Source organism: Giraffa tippelskirchi, chromosome 11, assembly GCF_054371585.1.
Source record: "Giraffa tippelskirchi isolate mGirTip1 chromosome 11, T2T-mGirTip1v1.2.pri, whole genome shotgun sequence".
In the NCBI taxonomy this organism is placed as follows: Eukaryota; Metazoa; Chordata; class Mammalia; order Artiodactyla; family Giraffidae; genus Giraffa; species Giraffa tippelskirchi.
Window position 1 is genome coordinate 64,561,712 of NC_137285.1, and position 20,262 is coordinate 64,581,973.

The window sequence follows — 20,262 nt, forward strand, 5'->3', positions numbered from 1 at the left end:
ACCTGACTTAGCGACTAGACAACAACTCAAACAAGAATGACATTATACTATAGATGCTAAGAATCTGATTTTTTTAAATAATGTACTTTGAGCAGGAATATCATTAAATGTTTTTCAAAGCATCATTTTTAATGGCGGTGTGTTATACTGGTATGTGGCTTTCCAGGGAGTGCTAGTGGTAAAGAACCCACCTGCCAATGCAGGAGGCATAAGAGACGTGGGTTTGATCCCTGGGTTGCAAAGATCCCCTGGAGGAGGAAATGGCAACCCACTCCAGTATTCTTGCCTGGAGAATCCCATGGCTACAGTCCATAGTCACAAAGGGTTGGACACTACTGAAGTGACTTAGTATGCATGCATGCATGGTTCAGATGATGTAACCAACTTATAAGTGGACCTATATGTTGCTTCCAATTTTCTTTACTATTTTGAATAAGCTACAGTGGATATCCTTGTAGCTAAATCTTGGTGTCTTTTTATCATTATTATTTCTTTAAGATAAATTCTCCTGTTTTTAAGTGTTAATAAATACATTAACACTTAATGTACATACATGCATTCAGCTCAATAGGGTGATCACTAATGGAGCGTGAGCCATGGGCAGGTATTGGGGATCTTCAACACAAAAGACATCAAACTTGTTTTCAGACAGGCCGAGATATCAGGTTGGCCAAAAAGTTCCTTTGATTTTTAAGTAAAAATAAGACACAATTTTCACTTTCACCAAAAGAGCTTGATTGACCAACATATTCACTGTTGTGTTTCATTAATTTCTGCCATTTTTCAGGCAACTTTATAATTCTGTCTTCCCAAAACTTTTTATCTTTTTGAGCAAAGAGCTATTCCAAGTACCTTTAATAGTCTTTCAAAGAACTGATTTGTTTTTTTTTTCCATTAAGAGAATTTTGTAAAGACCAAAAGAAATGGAAATCTGAAGGTGAATGTGTGTGTGGTGAATATGGCAAATGAATCAGAACTTCCCAGCCAAGCTGTAACAGTTTTTGCCTGGTCATCAAAGAAACATGGGATCTTGCATTATCCTGGTTTTTTAGTAAAAATAAAAGACACAGTTTTCACTTTCATCAAAGAACTTCATTGAGCAAAATATTCACTCTTTTGTTTTACTAATTTCTGCCATTTTCCAGGCAACTTCATAATTCATAGTTGGATAATTATGTGTTTTCTGTTGACTAATTCTGGATGCTTTTCAGTTGGTCTAATTTGGAGCAGTACTTGTTAGAATTAATCGTTTGGTTTTCTAGAAGGAGCTCATATTAGTAACAGAGGACTGCTTTCCAATCCCACCATATACGCAATATCACCTTCTTTAGATGAACACCAGCCTTTTGTGTGGTTGGTGGCGGTTCATTTCACTTGCATGATGATCTCTTCCATTCCACATTATTGTACAGTATCCACTGTACACTGCCTGTCACAATTTGTTTTAAAAACAGAGCATTTTCATTACATTCAAGTAAAGAATCACATGCGGAAATATGGTCAATGAGGTTTTTTCACCTATGTGAAACCCAGATATCAAAGCGATGAACATAACCAAGCTGGCGCAAATGATTTTCTCACCTAATGTCTCAATTTGATTGCTATCAACTTCAACTCATTTACCCAACCATGAAGCATCATCCAATGTGAAATCTCCAGTACAGAACTTTACAAACCACTTTGGACATGTTTGATCAGCACCTTCTACACAAATCCTTTTTCATCTTTCAGTTGAGTTTTTACCTTTCTTGAAATAATAAAGCACCATACACCAAAAATGTTGCTTTCTTTCTTCCATTTTCAGTATTCTCACTGATTCTGGTAAGTATTTTTAAATGCATGCTGATTTGACAGCCATCACAATACAATCTAACAAATTTATTTCAAATGAAGTTAAAGACATCTCATGTCATGTGTTAATCGCTCAGCTGTGTCAGACTTTTTGCAGCCTCATAGACTGCAGCCCGCCAGGCTCCTGTGTCCATGGAATTCTCCAGACAAGAGTACTGGAGTGGGTTGCCATGCCTTTCTCCTGGGCATCTTCCCAATCCAGGGATAGAACTCAGTCTCCTGCATTGCAGGCAGATTCTTTAATATCTGAGCCACCAGGGAATGAAATTAATGACAACTAAGCACCCCTGGAGACATCTTACATAAAAAGTTGAATGGATTCTTTGACCACCACAATACAATAAGGGATTCAGAACAATATTTGCAAGTTAAAAACTGTATTTTATTTTTTTAAGTGAGGACATCTAAACCTAATAAATATATCCTCTTCATTTGTACACAAATTTATAAGCTGTGAAATTGACCACAGGGTAGCACCAATATGTTTCCAGTTATTTTTAATGTGTTAATGAGCAGTTTTTTCCTGCTTTTTTGGTGAAAAATACTTAGGTTTAATTTGTAGGTTTACAAATTAATAAAGCTTAGGTTTAGTTTGACATTTAAATAAAACTTAGGTTTAGTTTGACATTTAAAAAAATTAATCTACATTATAAAAAAGACAAAGCAGGATTTTTATTTAAAAACCCAAGTATTATATATGTTTTCATAACCACAGAACCTGACAGATGATTTTTAAAAAAACCAAAAATCATATTGCTGAACATAGTATGTATTTATGTGTGTTTGCATGTGTGAGCACATAAATTGATGGGTGTAAGAGGGTGAAATAACCAATTTGCAGAGTTGGTTTTATATTCTGACTTTTGTCTAACTGAAATTTCACCTTTTATGTTTTCTTAAATTAGAAATCCTCAGCGGTCCATTTTTCTCCCTCCTGCCCCAGTAAAATCTTGGAAATGGGAAACTTTTACACAGTATACTCTATGGTTTGCCCCTGCTTCTTCCCATCTCTGAATGTTCTGAGTGCACTTAGGGGCCTTCGCTGACTTCTTCACAATTACTGCTGTAGTAAACTGTTAATGACAATTATATTTATATAATCAATATTTCCTTCTGATGAATGACCTCCTTATCATTGTAAAATGGCACTTTAAAATTGTATAGTATCAGTAAAAAGTTGTTATTTTGGAGTCAGCTCTAGTGTTCTGTGCGTCTTTACTGTAGGAGTCTACTTTCAAGTGATGGTACATGTAGTATAAGAACTTTATAATCATGTACTTCTGTTTCTCCTCTTCTGTTCTTGGTACTCTTCATATATTTTACTTCTAGGTATGTTATAAACTCAGCAATTCATTGTTACTTAATATTATATTCTTATTCATTGTTGTTTATATTTTATTGACATTATAATAAAGTATCTTTTAAAATGCTTTAAGATTTTGTCTTAATGTGGACCATTTTTAAATTCTTTATTGAACTTGTTAGAATAATGCTTCTGTTCTTTATGTTTTTTTTTTTTTTTTTTTTGGCCATGAGTCCTGTGGAATCTTAGCTTCCCAACCAGAGACTGAACCTGTACCCCTGCATTGGTAGGTGAAGTCCTAATCACTGGACTGCCAGAAAAGTTCCTAAAGTGCTTTAAATACTATAAAGAATAGACAAAAAATCCTATATAGTTATCCAAGTAGTTAATATTTTTGATGCTTTTCAGTCTTTTGCAAGGATTAACATTTCCATCTAGTAGTATTCCTTCTGCCTGAAGGACTTTGATATTTAGGGTATTATAATATGGGTTTGCTGGTGGTAAATTCTTTCAGCTTTTTTATGTCTAGAAAAGTCTTTCTTGTTTTCAAAAGATATTTTCCTTGAGTATAGCATTCTAGGCTGACAGTTTTTTGTTTTTTTTTTCAGTACTTTAAACTTAATGCCTACTGCATTCTCAGCATTGCTTCTGATGAGAAAACTGCTGTCATTATCATTGTATCTCTACATGTAAGATGTCTTGCTTTTGTGTTTGCTTTCAAGATTCTTTATTTATCCCTGGTATTAAGCAGTTTTATTAGGATGTAGCTTTTTTTCATGTTTCTTGTGTTTGGTGTTTGATCTTCTTGTATCTGTGAATTTATAGTTTTCATCAAACTTGAAAATATTTAGCCTTTATTTCTTCAAATATTTTTTTATGTTCCTTTCCCTTCTCTGGGACCAATTACACATATATTATGTCACTTAAAGTTTTCTGACAGCTGACTGTTTCTCTCTTCATTTTTAAAAATTCCTTTATCTATCCATCAAACCTTTGGATAGTTTTTCTTGCTATACCTTCAAGTTAACTAATCTTCTCTTCTGCAGTGTCTAACGTGCTATTATCAAAATCACTATTTTTTATCTCAGTCTTGTAGTTTTCTTCTTTAAAAGTTCAAATTTGGATATCTTTTGTGTTTTGGTTTGGAATCTGTTTTGTATCTTTTTCAACACATGGAATACGGTCATAGGCATGCTCTTTGTCTGCTATTTTTAGCATCTGTGTCTGATACGCATCTGCTTCAATGGGTAAATTTTTTCCCCCTCAATATGAGTTAATTTTCCTGCTTTTTTACATGCTGGATAATTTTAGATTAGACATCAGACTTTGTGAATTTCATGTTGTTTGTTGCTAGATATGTTCATATTCCTATAAATATTCTTGAAATTTGTCCCAGAATATGATAAATTACTTTGAAATTATTTGATCTTTTTGGTCTTGCTTTTGATATTTGTGAGATAGGACCAGAGTAGTGTTTAGTCTAGAGCTGCTTATTTCCCACTATTAAGGTGAGGCCCTTGAGCACTCAGCCAGTTTTTCTATGAATTATGGGATTTTTTTTCAGTCTGGGTAGTGAGGATAAGAACTACTCCCAGAGAAGTACAGCTTCTTCATACCCATGTACTGCTGATTCTCTGCCAGATTCTCGAGAGAGATTCTGTGCAGCTCTCTGGAGTTGTCTATTTGTACAGCTTTCTCCTCCATGGTAATCTCTCCTGGGAACTCATCACCTAGCCCTCCCTGGATTCTCAGCTCCAGGGACTCAAGGAACCTGCCTGCCCTCCATCTCAGTTCCCCCTCCTAGCACATGGCCTAGAAATGCAATTATCTTCCCATCGATTGTTTTTCATCTGTTTCTTTGTTGCCTGATGTCTACTGGCTAGAACACTATTGTTTCATATATTTTGTCTAGTTTTTTAGTTGTTTCAGGCACTAGTATAAATTTGGTCCAGTTTATTCTATCTTGTCCAGAATGAAATTTCTATTTCAAGTTTTTATCAAAAGACTTTGTTAGTTTCTCCATATAACTTTGTATTTGAATCTATAATAGTAACCTTGAATTATACTTTAGATCAAGTAGAGAATAAATTACTTCATCTTGAACACATGCTATGTAAAGATTCTATATGTAAATGGAAGAATTATAATAAAATAATACTTTTATGTTTTTTTCACAGTTTGGTTGGAAAAGCAATGACTTTGACTTGTTAGCAGCTGGAAGGTAAAACTAATAATAATGTTATAATGTTAGTATCAATTTTCTCATAATTATATGACAGTAAATTTTACTTAAGCTTTATAGAAGTTAAAATATATGTGTCTTGTAGGTTATGCTAAATACATCCTTAACTGAATATAGTTCACAATTTTAAGGCTAAAAAATGTCTTAAACAAAGATTCAAGAAATTTTATGAAACAAAGTCACCATCCTTTATTGAGTGCATTCTATTGACAGTGAAAGTATTGGTTGCTCAGTCATGTCTGACTCTTTGTGACCCCAAGGACTGTAGCCCAGCAGGCTCCTCTGTCCATGGGGATTCTCCAGACAAGAATACTGTAGTGGGTTGCCATTCCCTTCTCCAGAGGGTCTTCTTGACTGAGGGATAGAACCTGGGTCTCTTGCGTTACAGGCAGATTCTTTGCCATCTGAACAACCAAGGAAGCCCATTGTTGCGTCACAAAATTTTTATTCTTAGAACTTATTTATTAGGTAGATATTGTTATATCCATGTGAAAGATGAGGAAATTGATATAGAACAAGTCCTATAACTTTCCCAAACTTATAGACAATTAAGTGATGGATCCTGGATTAACACAGGCCAAAAAGATAAAACTCAAAATATTTTATGTTTTATTGATTCTATGTGGATTAAAGCTCTCAACTCTTAAAGAAAAGCTTCAGATCATCCAGATTTTTAGAGAGTGAATTTTAACAATGAATTGTTGCTAAGTTTTAGTCCATTAATATATCAAATAGGATAGAAATATTCTATAAGTTGTCTCTCCTACTCTATAACATAATGACAATATCACACTTCAAATCTGATAATAACTTACATGTGGAAGCATTTTGCAATGTTCATAGTGTTTCCACATATTTTTTCTCAGTTAATTCTTACAACTATACCAGAAAGGTATTAGCCTCATTGTGCTTAGTCTATCACTTGGCCCTGGTCCTTGTGCTTCTTAGTCCAGTGGGTTTTCTACTATTCCAAGACAGCCTTTCTACATGTTAACTTTCTTTATCAAAACAAACCAAAGAAAATGGCACCATTCCTGCTTTTATGATGATAACTTAAAAAATCAACTTTACTTTATTTATAACCTGTTATTTTATATTTGCCCAATTGTTGGTGGCTCAGATGATAATCAAATGGTGATCAAAACCATCCAAGAATGCAAAATGGCAAAATGGTTGTCTGAGGAGACCTTGCAAATAGCTGAGAAAAGAAGAGACGTGAAAGGTAAGGGAGAAAAGGAAAGATATACCCATCTGAATGCAGAGTTCCAAAGAACAGCAAGGAAAGATAAGAAAACCTTCCTAAGTGAACAATGCAAAGAAATAGAGGAAAACAATAGAATGGGGAAGACTAGACATCTCTTCAAGAAAATTAGAGATACCAAGGGAACATTTCATGCAAATATGGGCACAATAAAGATAGAAATGGAATGGACCTAACAGAAGCAGAAGAGATTAAGAAGAGGTGGCAAGAATACACAGAAGAACTGTACAAAAAAGATTTTCATGACACAGATAACCACGATGGTGTGATCACTCACCTAGAGCCAGACATCCTGGAATGTGAAGTCAAGTGGGCCTTAGGAAGCATCACTACGAACAAAGCTAGTGGAGGTGATGGAATTCCAGTTGAGCTATTTCAAGTCCTTGATGATGCTGTGAAAGTGCTGCACTCATTATGCTGGCAAATTTGGAAAACTCAGCAGTGGCCACAGGAGTCGAAAAGGTCAGTTTTCATTCCAGTTCCAAAGAAAGTTTTCATTTCCAGTTTTCCAGTTTTCATTTCCATTCCATTAACTGAAGAAAGGTAATGTCGAAGAAAGTTCAGACTGTCACACAGTTGCACTCATTTCACATGCTAGCAAAGTAATGCTCAAAATTCTCCAAGCCAGTCTTCAGCAATATGTGAACTGTGAACTTCCAGATGTTCAAGCTGGTTTTAGAAAAGGCAGAGGAACCAGAGACCAAATTGCCAACATCCGTTGGATCATAGAAAAAGCAAGAGAATTCCAGAAAAACATGTACTTCTGCTTCATTGACTATGCTAAAACTTTTGACTGTGTGGGTCACATGAACTGGAAAATTCTTACGAGTTGGGAATACCTGAGAAGCCTGTAGGCAGGTCAAGAAGCAACAGTTAGAACTGGACATGAAACTGGTTCCAGTTTGGGAAAGGAGTACGTCAAGGCTGTATATTGTCACTCTGCTTATTTAACTTATATGCAAGAGTACATCATGCAAAATGCTGGCCTGGATGAAGCACAAGCTAGAACCAAGATTGCGGAAAGGAATATCAATAACTTCACATATGCAGATAACACCACCCTTGTGGCAGAAAGTGAAGAGGAACTAAAAAGCTTCTTGATGACAGTGAAAGAGGAGAGTGAAAAAGCTGGCTTAAAACTCAACATTCAAAAAACTAATATCATGGCATCTGGTCCCATCACTTCATGGCAATTAGATGGGGAAACAATGGAACCAGTGAGAAACTTTATTTTGGGGGGCTCCAAAATCACTGCAGATGGTGACTGCATCCATGAAATTAAGATGCTTGCTCCTTGGAAGAGAAGCTATCACAAACCTAGACAGTGTATTAAAAAACAGAGAGATTACTTTGCCAACAAAGGTTTGTCTAGTCAAAGCTTTGGTTTCTTCAGTAGTCACATATAGATGTGGGAGTTTGACCATAATGAAGGCTGAGCACCAAAGAATTAATGTTTTGAACTGTGTTGGAGAAGAGTCTTGAGAGTCCCTTGGACTGCAGAGAGATCAAACCAGTCAATCCTAAAGGAAATCAATCCTGAATATTCATTGGAAGGACTGGTTGCTGAAGCTGAAGCTCCAATATTTTGGACACCCAATGCGAAGAGCCAGCTCATTAGAAAAGACCCTGATGCTGGGAATGATTGAAAGCAGGAGAAGAAGGGGATGACAGAGGATGAGATGGTTGGATGCCGTCACTGACTCAATGGACCTGAGTTTGAGCAAGCTCCGGGAAATGGTGAAGCCTGACATGCTGCAGTCCATGGGGTTGCAAACAGTTGGACAGGACTGAGCAACTGAACAGCAAGAGATGGTAAAAAATCTGCCTGTAATGCAGGAGATCTGGTTTCAATCCCTGGGTCAGGAAGGTCCCCTGGTGGAGGAAATGACAACCTACTCCAGTATTCTTGCCTCAAGAATTCCATGCACAGAGGAGTCTGGTGGGTTACAGCTCAGGGGGTCGCCAAGAGTCGGACACGACTGAGCAATTAACTCTTACTTACTTATTTTATATTTGGACAAGTATTGAAAGTTTTGCTTATCATATTAATCATTTTTTGTTTGCTTTGCAATCTTGTAGGCCATCTCATTGAATAGATTACTGGTGGAATATTCACACATTGGCAGTTGGTGCCAGACTGGTAGGAAGCAATCTATATATTATAAAGGTTTTCGGGTGGCATTATAGCATCTACATTTTAGAAATTTTATTATCTGTTCATTAAACCATATTTAATTATCACTCATTTTTACTTGCTCTTTTTAAATTTGTATTGTGTATTGCTTTTATTTTTACTGTGAAATACAAACAAATTTTATGTCCTAGCCACAATTATCTTATTAGGATCCAGAGCTAAGTTTCAGGAGCATCCTATTTGGCATCTTAAAAATCACACTTCTCTCAATAATATATAATGTTTTCATATTCCTGTTATTTTGGTCTTCATTAGTAAGATGAACTTTGCATGTCTTAGGGTAGAATTGTATCCTCTAAAGATAGTGTTGAAGTTCTAACCCCAGGACCTTAGAAGGTGATCTTATTTGTACACAGGGGCTTTTCTGTTGTTGTTCAGTTGCTAAGTCACGTCCAATTCTTTGCGAACCTATGGACTGTAGACTGCCAGGCTCCTCTATCCATGGGATTCTCCAGGCAAGATTACTGGAGTGGGTTGCTATTTCCTCCTCCAGGGAATCTTCCCAACACAGTGATCGAACCTGTGTCTCTTTATCTCCTGCATTGCAGATGGATTCTTTACCGCTGAGCTTCTGGAGAAACCCACGTAAAGACTTTACAGAAGTAATGAAATCAAAATGGGATCATTTGATTGGGCCTTAATGCAATAGGACTTTTGTTCTTATAAAAATGGAGTAATTTGGGCATAAAGACACCTACAGAGAGAAGACAATGTGAAGACACACAGGGAAAACACCCTGTGAGGACAGGATTGGAATTATGTGTCTACAAACCAGGGAACACCAGATTGCCAGCAACCACCAGAGAATAGGAAAGGACAAGAAAGGACGGTCCCCTAGAGTCTGCAGAAACAGCAGACTCTGCCTGTGGACTTGATTTCAAACTTCCAGCCCCTAGAAGTGAGATAATGTTTCTTTAAGTAAGCCAGTTTGGGGGAGTACTTTGTTAGGGCTTCCCTGGTGGCTCAGATGGTAAAGAATCTACATGCAAAACAGGAGACTTGGGTTTGATCCCTGGGTCAGGAAGATCTCCTGGAGAAGGGAATGGCTACTCCAGTGTTCTTGCCTGGAGAATCTCTGCACAGAGGAGACTGGTGGGCTCCGTGAGGTCCATGGGGTGGCAGAGACTTACACGCGACCGACACTTGCACTTTTCACTTTGTTGTGATGACCTCAGGAAACTAAGACAGCGCCTGATCTAGAGAGAGAGTCTCTCTCTGTAAGGACTAAATAGAGTGGAACGTTGAAATATCAGCTTACGCTAGTCCATTACTTTTTCTAGCATCCTATTCCATCCAGGGCTTTGTTGTTAGTACCAGAAGGCTCTTAGTCCTGACTCTAGGAAGCCTCTAGGACATGAGCCAGCTTACCAGTGTGAAGCTTACCGCACATTGGTCTTGGCCTTCGGTGGCAAGTAGGCGTCTCTAGAGGACTCTCCAGACCCCACTCACTGGACAGTGGCTCTGCACTCTCTTGTCTCCGCTCTTCCTCTGAGGCTGGTCTAGAGCCAGGCGGGTGCTGCTCATGCCTTTTTTCTCTTGCTCCTTGATTGCCTCATGATGCCGGGCTGGTAGGAAACCGAGAAGATGTGAGGGGCCCCGCGCCCTGGGAAATGGTCCACAGCCCTGCACTCTCTCCCTCAGAATGATCCTCTATCAGCGGGTGAAAGCAGCTTGACGAAATGTGAGGAAAAGACTTGGAGATTTCCGTGACACTCAGTGAGAGACAGTGGCAAAGCCTTGGGAGGGATGTGTGGCTTGGAGGGCACAGAGTCAGCGAACTCAGGGGGGCCAGGGTGAGGGCAAGGATGAGTCATGGGGAGAGTACAGGTTAAATTCAGAGGTAGTGGGAGGAAGAAGGTGCAGTCTGAGAGGGGAATGCTGTCACCACAGGGGGCCCAAGAGGAAGAGATCAAGTGGTCAAGGAAGACCGCCCAGACCGTGGTCGGCCCAGCCCCACCCTTCTGCCCGCTCTGCCAGCACTTGCCCAGTCATTCTCTCATCCTTCTTTCTGTCTCGGAATTGCTTTGTTTCTCTAACAGTTAAAAGTGTTACATCTAGATAGATAGGTTTAAATAGACACACACACACAATATTTGTCATAAATGAGTAAACATGGTCATATCCTACCTGCTCACTTTAATGCAGCTTTTTAAAATGTTTTGTTTCGCTCCCCTTTCCCATCAATACTCTCTCTCACTCTCAGTATCACTTCTGCCCATGTAATCATGCTACTGACCTAGCATACATTCTTTCATATTTTTCATACTTCATACTTTTATTAATCCTCAGATAATCATATGCGGATTTAAATGCATATGTGAACAATCAGATATTGGTGATAAGCCAAGTCCTTCTTTACTCCCCAGCCTCTTAAAAAGTGTTTTGCTGTTCTCTGTCATTCATTCTTCTACATGAAACTTAAGATTCTTTTACCGAAAGAAGGTGATTCCAGTTGGATGTCATGGCAGTGTATAAATTTGTTACAACCAACCTTTTTTTTAATAATGTTTTCCCATCTAAGAAGTTGGCTACTTTTGCCATAGAAATAACTTGTTTTATTGTCCTTCACAACATTTTAGAAATATTGAAAAAAATGCATCAGCCTTCATTTTTTTTTTTTATCTATGATCTAGTCACTTTGACTTTTAGAGTTATATTATGGCCTCAATTCAGTACAGTTCAGTTCAGTCACTGAGTCGTGTCCGACTCTTTGCGACCCCATGGACTACAGCACGCCAAGCCTCCCTGTCCATCACCAACTCCCAGAGTTTGCCCAAACTCATGGCCATTGTGTCAGTGATGCCATCCAACCATCTCATCCTCTGCTGTCCCCTTCTCCTCTCACCTACAATCTTTCCCAGCATCAGGGTCTATTCCAATGAGTCAGTTCTTCACATCAGGTGGCCAAAGTATTGGAGCTTCAGCTTTAGCATCAGTCCTTCCAATGAAAACCCAGGATTGATCTTCTTTAGGATGGACTGGCTGGATCTCCTTGCAGTCCAAGGGACTCTCAAGAGTCTTCTCCAACACCACAGTTCAAAAGCATCAATTCTTTGGCGCTCAGCTTCCTTTATAGTCCAACTCTCACATCCATACATGACTACTGGAAAAACCATAGGCTTGACTAGACAGACCTTTGTTGGCAAACTAATGTCTCTGCTTTTTAATATGCTGTCTAGGTTGGTCATTACTTTCCTTCCAAGGAATAAATGTCTTTTAATTTCATGACTGCAATCACCATCTGCAGTGATTTTGGAGCCCAGAAAAATAAAGTCAGCCACTGTTTCCACTGTTTCCCCATCTATTTGCCATGAAATGATGGGACTAGATGCCATGATCTTGGTTTTCTGAATGTTGAGCTTTAAGCCAACTTTTTCGCTCTCCTTTTTCACTTTTGTCAGAGGCTCTTTAGTTCTTCTTCACTTTCTGCCATAAGGGTGGTGTCATCTGCATATCTGTGGTTATTGATATTTCTCCCGGCTATCTTGATTCCAGCTTATGCTTCATCCAGCCCAGCGTTTCTCATGCTGTACTCTGAGTATAAGTTAAATAAGCAGGGTGACAATATGCAGCCTTGATGTGCTCCTTTTCCTATTTGGAACCAGTCCATTATTCCATGTCCAGTTCTAACTATTGCTTCCTGACCTGCATACAGATTTCTCAAGAGGCAGATCAGGTGGTCTGGTATTCCCATCTCTTTCAAAATTTTCCACAGTTCATTGTGATCCACACAGCCAAAGGCTTTGGCATAGTCAGTAAAGCATAAATAGATGTTTTTATGGAACTCGTGCTTTTTCGATGATCCAGCGAATGTTGGCAATTTGATCTCTGGTTCCGCTGCCTTTTCTAAAACCAACTTGAACATCTGGAAGTTCATGATTCACGTACTGTTGAAACCTGGCTTGGAGAATTTTGAGCATTACTTTACTAGCGTGTGAGATGAGTGCAATTGTGCGGTAGTTTAAGCATTCTTTGGCTTTGCCTTTCTTTGGGATTGGAACGAAAACTGACCTTTTCCAGTCCTGTGGCTACTGCTGAGTTTTCCAAATTTGCTGACATATTGAATGCAGCACTTTCACAGCATCATCTTTCAGGATTTGAAATAGCGCACCTGGAATTCCATCACCTCCACTAGCTTTGTTCGTAATGATGTTTCCTAAGGCCCACTTGACTTTACATTCCAGGATGTCTGGCTCTAGGTGAGTGATCACACCATTGTGATCATCTGGGTCATGAAGATCTTTTTTGTACAGTTCTTCTGTGTATTCTTGCCACCTGTTCTTATTATCTTCTGCTTCTCTTAGGTCCATACCACTTCTGTCCTTTATTTTGCCCATCTTTGCATGAAATGTCCCCTAGGTATCTCTAATTTTCTTGAAGAGATCTCTAGTCTTTCCCATTCTATTGTTTTCCTCTATTTCTTTGCATGGATCACTGAAGAAGGCTTTCTTATCTCTCCTTGCTATTCTTTGAAACTCTGCATTCAAATGGGTATATCTCCTTTTCTCCTTTGTTTTTCGTTTCTCTTCTTTTCTCAGCTATTTGTAAGGCCGTCTCAGAGAGCCAGTTTGCTTTTTTGCATTTCTTTTTCTTGGGGATGGTCTTGATCCCTGTCTCCTGTACAATGTCATAAACCTCCATCCATAGTTCATCAGGCACTCCTGTCTATCAGATCTAGTCCCTTAAATCTATTTCCCACTTCCAATGTATAATTGTAAGGGATTTGATTTAGGTCATACCTGAATGGTCTAGTGGTTTTCCCTACTTTCTTCAATCTAAGTCTGAATTTGGCAGTAAGGAATTCATGATCTGAGCCACAGTCAGTTCCCGGTCTTGTTTTTGCTGACTGTATAGAGCTTCTCCATCTTTGGCTGCAAAGAATATAATCAATCTGATGTCGGTGTTGGCCATCTGGTGATGTCCATGTGTAGAGTCTTTTCTTGTGTTTTTGGAAGAGGGTGTTTTCTGTGACCAGTTCATTCTCTTGGCAGAAGTCTATTAGCCTTTGCCCTGCTTCATTCTGTACTCCAAGGCCAAATTTGTGTGTTACTCCAGGTGTTTCTTGACTTTCTACTTTTGCATTCCAGTCCCCTATAATGAAAAGGACATCTATTATTGGTGTTAGTTCTAGAAGGTCTTGTAGGCCTCATAGAACCATTCAACTTCAGCTTCTTCAGCATTACTGGTTGGGGCATAGACTTGGATTCCTGTGATATTGAATGCAATATTGGAACTGCATTTGGAAGCAATTGGAAGCAAACAGAGATCATTCTGTCATTTTTGAGATTGCATCCAAGTACTGCATTTCTTTTGTGACCATGATGGCTACTCCATTTTTTCTAAGGGATTCTTGCCCACAGTAGTAGATATAATGGTCATCAGAGTTAAATTCACCCATTCCAGTCCATTTTAGTTTGCTGATTCCTAAAATGTCAACGTTCACTCTTGCCATCTGCTGTTTGACCACTTCCAATTTAACTTGATTCATGGACCTAACATTCCTGGTTCCTATGCAATATTGCTCTTTACAGCCTTGGACCTTGCTTCTATCACCAGTCACATCCACAGTTGGGTGTTGTTTTTGCTTTGGCTCCGTCTCTTCATTCTTTCTGGAGTTATTTCTCCACTGATCTCCAATAGCATATTGGGCACCTACCGACCTGGGGAGTTCATCTTTCTGTGTCCTATCTCTTTGCCATTTCATACTGTTCATGTTCATGTTCATATTATGGCCTACCTCAGTGAAATGTTCTTTTCTCCCAGAATCAAAGAGAGGTCTTTTCCTTGTTATTCAAAATGATCGTGTTTAGTATTGAACATTCCTGAATGACCATTGTAGGACCAAACTAAGGTTACAAGCTATATCTCTAAATTACCCTGGATTTCTACTCTTATCATTTTTAATTGTTTCATATTTCTTAGTGAAAAATAGATGAACTTTATAAATTAAAGGCTCCTTGAAAGCTGAGGCCCAAGTCTCCCCTGCCTGGGTGTGTAATAAGCAGTAAGAGGAGGGAGGGAACCCAGCGGTTCACCCATGGAGTGAGCTGTGCTGTAGGCTGAGGCTCACCAGGGACCAGAGGAATCCAGCTGGACATGAATGTTATGATGTGCAGTTCTCTTTAACCACCATGGCTCCTGCAGTCTCACTTCAACTTCTTATCCTTGAACATCGTCTGGGATTCTCATCACTCTCACATCAAAAGGACACAGAGACCATTTTCAAACTTTTTGAAAAACAGTATCTGAATCTCTACACTAAACCTTCATCCATTCCTCTCAGTATGATTTCTTTCTCTTTGGACCCCAGATATCATCTGTATCCAGTGCTTATTGCACACTAATAAATCATTGTGTGATTTCAAAAGGTGTAACATTAAATATAAAGCTAGAATATGCAAAATACATAGTGAGTTTTTGGGTAATTATGATTCATCAAAAGTACTATTTGATATACTGTCATCTCTTTTCCTTGGAGAAGGCACTGGCACCCCACTCCAGTACTCTTGCCTGGAAAATCCCAAGGACGGAGGAGCCTTGGTAGGCTGCAGTCCCTGGGGTCGCTAAGAGTCGGACACGACTGAGAACTGAAGGACTTCACTTTCACTTTTCACTTTCATGCACTGGAGAAGGAAATGGCAACCCACTCCAGTGTTCTTGCCTGGAGAATCCCAGGGACGGGTAGCCTGGTGGGCTGCCGTCTATGGGGTCACACAGAGTCGGACACGACTGACGTGACTTAGCAGCAGCAGCAGCAGTCTCTTTCCTTAGGTTTTTCTTCTGACTTCTGTAAATCATAGGTTTCCCTGTTTTTCACCTAGTCACAATATAGGATTTGCTGTACTAGAATGTTTTCCTGATGGACAGTTCATCCTAGCTAAGCCCCTTGACATGGTGTGTGTATGTGTGTGGTGGGGTAGTCTTCTTTGGTTCAGTGGCTGAACAGCTGATGCATGAAATCTGCAACCCACAGTGTTTCCTCTTACCTGATATCATTTGTGACTTTTCTCAGGCCTCTGTTAGTGAAATTCCAGCTCAGTGACTACTAATAGGGTTTTGTTTTAAAATGTTCTGAATTCTGTTCTAAATGTTTTAAATTCTCTCTCTCTCTTTCTACAAGTTTTTAACAAATATAAGAGTAATTGTTTCCAAATACAATACCATCTTTTCTAAGCAAAACATGGAAAAAAACTTGACATTTTTTGGATGAGATCAATGGCATCTAATATGAAGATAGTTGACATGAGATGGTTAAGAGATTTTTTTTTTTAAAGTTTGCTCTTAATTCGTGTTTTACAATTTGACCAAAAAATAACTATTAAGTTATTCAGCTAGCAATTAACTTCAAGATTAGTTTGCTGCCTGGAAAGAGTGTCTTTTACCTACTTCCAAATCATTTACCTGTAACCCTCACATGGCACTATATATATTCATTTTATTCCATATTATATATTCATTTTATTCCGTATTTCTTCTACTGGGTTGTAGCCTTCCGAAAACAAAACTTTTGTCTGGTTAATGTGTGTCTTGTATAATCCTTAGCATAGCATCTTGTGAATGATAAATACCAAATTAACAGCTATTGAGTGAATGAATGAATAAATGGCATGATCCATTAAAAGCAATTGACAGTACAACATGGAGAAAAGACTGACATGCTGGAGAGAACCAAATGTGCTTTTCAACTTAAGAAGCAAGTTATAGATTTAAAGCTCTGTTGTAAAGCTGGGGTCACACATTTGACAGAAGAAATTGAGAACCAGTGAGTTCCACCCTTACTCAATCTATTTAGAATCCTTCACTGAACTCTGTACCAGTACTTTATAGAAAGAAAATGTTTTTAATATGAAAACCCAGCAGTTATGTGCTAAATTTTATATACATATTCACTATTGTTTTCCTTGAAATTATTCTTCTAAACATTCTCAAAAAATTTGAAGGTTTTACCCAAAATAAAACCTTAGTTTTTGCTTCAGCAATTCAAGTAGTATTGACTAATGTTTGTTCAATTTAAATTTTTTTTCAATGACAGTAATTTTCTTCCAACTCAAAACATTTTTCTTGGCTTCCTATGGTGTTCTTAAATAGCATTTTTAGCAACTGCAAATTAAAAATCATCTCTTGTCAGTTAAATGGCAAGATGATATTTATTTACTATTTCTGACATTTTGCTCTTTTTTCTATATCTCTATATTACTGTTCTTAAATATGTAGTTTAAACAAATTATTCAATACAGTATAAGATATGACAGCTGTTGTACTTTAATATCAGAGTAACCAAAATTGATCTACAGCTTCTTCTCTCAAAACAGACCCAAGGATGCTATTGTAGGCACCTTCCTTGTAATTATTGTTGCTGTTATGCATTGCACACAGTCTTTTAAAATCTGTAATTTTTATTCACGAAGCTTAAAGATGCTTTGGTCACAAAGCAATATAATGTAGCTTCAATTAGTTATATTTATTCTTTTTTTCACTTTAGTCTTTAATAAACTCCCAGTGAACTTTTACCTTGTAAATGACCTGATATGACATATTTGAACTTACGATGAACTTTAACATGAACTTTTATTCTCTGAGAAATACAACAAATGGAAAATAGGCAGATTTTTCAAATATTTTTACATGCAGTACTTTGACATGTTTAACAGAGTCAACATGGCCAACTCTCTCTTTCTAGTGTTTACTTTGATGACTTCATGGGACTGCAGGCTGTTTGGTTACATTATATTCCCAAATTCAGAGGTTCCATTATATTTTTGTTTCAACAGCATGTTGATTTTAAACCAGTACTTGTTCAGTTCAGTTTAGTCGCTCAGTCATGTCCGACTCTTTGCAACCCCATGAATCACAGCATGCCAGGCCTCCCTGTCCATCACCAACTCCCGGAGTTTACCCAAACTCATGTCCATCGAGTCGATGATGCCATCCAACCACCTCATCTTCTGTCATCCCCTTCTCCTCCTGCCCCCATTCCTTCCCAGCATCAGGGTCTTTTCCAGTGAGTCAACTCTTCACATCAGGTAGCCAAAGTATTGGAGTTCCAGCTTCAATATCAGTGCTTCCAATGAACACCTAGCACTGATCTCCTTTAGGATGGACTGGTTGGATCTCCTTGCAGTCCAAGGGACTCTCAAGAGTCTTCTCCAACACCACAGTTCAAAAGCATCAATTCTTTGGTACTCAGCTTTCTTCACTGTCCAACTCTCACATCCATACATGACCACTGGAAAAACCATAGCCTTGACTAGACAGACCTTTGTTGGCAAAGTAATGTCTCTGCTTTTAAATATGCTATCTAGGTTGGTCATAACTTTCCTTCCAAGGAGTAAGCGTCTTTTAATTTCATGGCTGCAGTCACCATCTGCAGTGATTTTGGAGCCCCCCAAAAATAAAGTCTGCCACTGTTTCCACTCTTTCCCCTTCTATTTGACATAAAGTGATGGGACCAGAGCCATGATCTTAGTTTTCTGAATGTTGAGCTTTAAGCCAACTTTTTCACTCTCTTCTCTCACTTTCATCAAGAGGCTTTTTAGTTCTCCTTCACTTTCTGCCATAAGGATGGTGTCATCTGCATATCTGAGGTTATTGATATTTCTCCCGGCAACCTTGATTCCAGCATGTGCTTCATTCAGCCCACTGTTTCTCATGATGTACTCTGCATGTAAGTTAAATAAGCAGGGTGACAATATACAGCCTTGACATACTCCTTTTCCTATTTGGAACCAGTCTGTTGTTCCATGTCCAGTTCTAACTGTAGCTTCCTGATCTGCATACAGGTTTCTCAAGAGGCAGGTCAGATGGTCTGGTATTCCCATCTCTTTCAGAATTTTCCATAGTTTATTGTGATCTACACAGTCAAAGGCTTTGGCGTAGTCAATAAAGCAGAAATAGATGTTCTTCTGGAACTCACTTGCTTTTTCGATGATCCAGCGGATGTTGGCAATTTGATCTCTGGTTCCTCTGCCTTTTCTAAAACCAGATTGAACATCTGAAAGTTCACGGTTCACGTATTGTTGAAGCCTGGCTTGGAGAATGTTGAGCATTACTTTTCTAACATGTGAGATGAGTGCAATTGTGCAGTAGTTTGAGCATTCTTTGGCATTGCCTTTCTTTGGGATAGGAATGAAAACTGACCTTTTCCAGTCCTGTGGCCACTGCTGAGTTTTCCAAATTTGCTGGCATATTGAGTGCAGCACTTTCACAGCATCATCTTTCAGGATTTGAAAAAGCTCAACTGGAATTCCATATATGCATTTAAAGATGAAGCTAATTGCATCATGAAAGTGAAAGTGAAAATGAAGTCGCTCAGTCGTATCCGACTCTTTGCGACCCCGTGGACTGTAGCCTACCTGGCTCCTCCATCCATGGGATTTTCCAGGCAAGAGTACTGGAGTGGGTTGCCATTTCCTTCTCCAAATTGCATCATAAGGTGTAACAAATTCTAAGAAAACTTGATTAGATCTATTGAAATATGGTTGTTTCAAATCACTTAGATACTAGGGTCTTTTAAAGTATCCATTTCAGATTTTCGCATATGAATCAATTATAATGTTTTACCTTTGAATAGTTTGCAATTAGGAATTCAGTTCAAAATGCACATGGTTTTTGAAGGGTCACTTGGGAAAGGAAGGGGAAAATTAACTGAGCGTGAGCTATTGTGTTACTGCTGCTGTGGTGAGAGATGGGCTCCTTAGAGGTTTTTAATCTTTATAACTCTCTTCTGAAGTAGTTATCCTGTTTGTTTTGTAAGAGGGAAGGGAGACAGAGAGGTTGAGTAACTTGCTGGAGAAGTGACAGGTCAGTTGGGAATTAAATCCAGGTCTCCCAGGCTTTCAAATCCTTGTACCTTTGAAGGATGAATTGTTGAGAGATTCATGCTCCCACAAGCAAAATGCTTTCTTTGATCAAATAGACACTAAAGATAAAGGTGTGATCAAGCTATAATACTTTTGTAATCTTTTTCTGAGCATTTGAGTTTATTTCTTTGTATTTATTGCACAGTATTAATAAATGAATTAGGTTGAAAAACTCTCAGAATGCTCTCAGTGATATAAAAATAGTAGCAACATTTTTGCTTCTTTTGAAAGTTTTCTGTTGTTTGCAAAAAACTACATATACATGTGTTACATTTACTAATAATGCAACCATGTATATTATTTTTCCATTGATATGCATCTCCTTGCTCAGAATCAGTTCTTATTAACGCCCACTTTATTCTCAGACTATAATTTATTCACACTGAAGAGTATTTTAGATGTTTTTTAGTTCAGAGGGAGATTATACTTAATGGGCATAGATATGTATAAAACAACACACAACTGCATTTATAAGATCAGAATGTGAACTCTGTTAAGCTGTAATTAGCCCAAGTTTCCTGACACTTTACTTAGTAATGACGGTATCATTGG

General features: G+C 38.3%; 1 long non-coding RNA gene across 1 annotated transcript in view; it reads left to right on the top strand.

Moving 5' to 3' along the window:
* Positions 1-20,262, top strand: part of LOC145526797 (uncharacterized) — a 129,380-nt gene that overhangs the window by 24,610 nt on the left and 84,508 nt on the right. Inside the window, exons 4-5 of the long non-coding RNA XR_014069189.1 lie at positions 5,332-5,375; positions 8,737-8,797. This is a non-coding gene — a long non-coding RNA (uncharacterized LOC145526797). The remainder of the gene's footprint in view (positions 1-5,331; positions 5,376-8,736; positions 8,798-20,262) is intronic.